A 947-nucleotide genomic window follows, 5' to 3' on the forward strand; every position below is an offset into this window, starting at 1 on the left:
ATGGTACATGCTATCAACATGACTTACAACTGGTGATGTCAACCTTGATCATCTGGCTGAGGTCATGTTTGCCAAATTTCTGCACCCTAGTTTATTTTTTTCTCCCTTTCCATACTCTCTTCCTTGGAAACAAGTCACTGGGCACAACCTATACTTAAGGATGTTGGGGGAGGTGTGCAGATTAAGCTCCAAGTATCAGTTTTAAATTTACATTTATTAAAATTAAATAAAAATTAGTTCTTCAGTAATACTAGCCATATTTCAAGTGGCTTATAGCTACTGTATCGAATAGTGCAGCACTATACATTACTGCATTTCAATATTCGAGGCAAGAGGCAGCTGGTGAAGAGGTGAGGTACTCACAAAGGAGCTGATGGGCCTGAGTTAATTGGAAGGAAAAGAGATGATGAGAGAATGAGTGAAGCGCAGGGAAAGGCCAAGGACAAAAGATAAATTCATGAGAAGCATTAAGACAACATGGGGTGTGCGTGCGTGCGTGCGTGCGTGCATGTGTGTGTGTGTGTGTAGAAAGGGGAGAGGGTAGGAATGGAGAGATGTTCCAGAGAATGTACACCTCAACTGTGTGCTTAAACTGAGCCCTGGATTTTGGTTAAAAAGTTTGAACTCACACATCTGGGCTCGTGTTTCACCTATGCCGTTCCTTAACTATATGATGATCTTGGGTGACCCACAAATCCTCTAAGCTTGTTTCCTCATCTGTAAAATGGGTAGGTACTAGTACTTATCTCATGGGGACATTGCAAGGATCAAAGAATATTTGTGTTTCAAAGGGCTTCATAATCTCTGCTATAATCTACAAATGGAAAGGTGTGGGATGGTGTTGGTGGGACATGAAAATTAACTGTTCTGTTGGTAAATTGAGGTGTACTGGTTCCTCTTTTGCCCCCTCTCAACCCCCAGATCCAGTCTCTCCCCCCTTTCTACCC

The sequence above is a fragment of the Panthera pardus genome, unplaced genomic scaffold (assembly GCF_024362965.1).
Source record: "Panthera pardus isolate Hobbes unplaced genomic scaffold, ASM2436296v1 HiC_scaffold_27, whole genome shotgun sequence".
In the NCBI taxonomy this organism is placed as follows: Eukaryota; Metazoa; Chordata; class Mammalia; order Carnivora; family Felidae; genus Panthera; species Panthera pardus.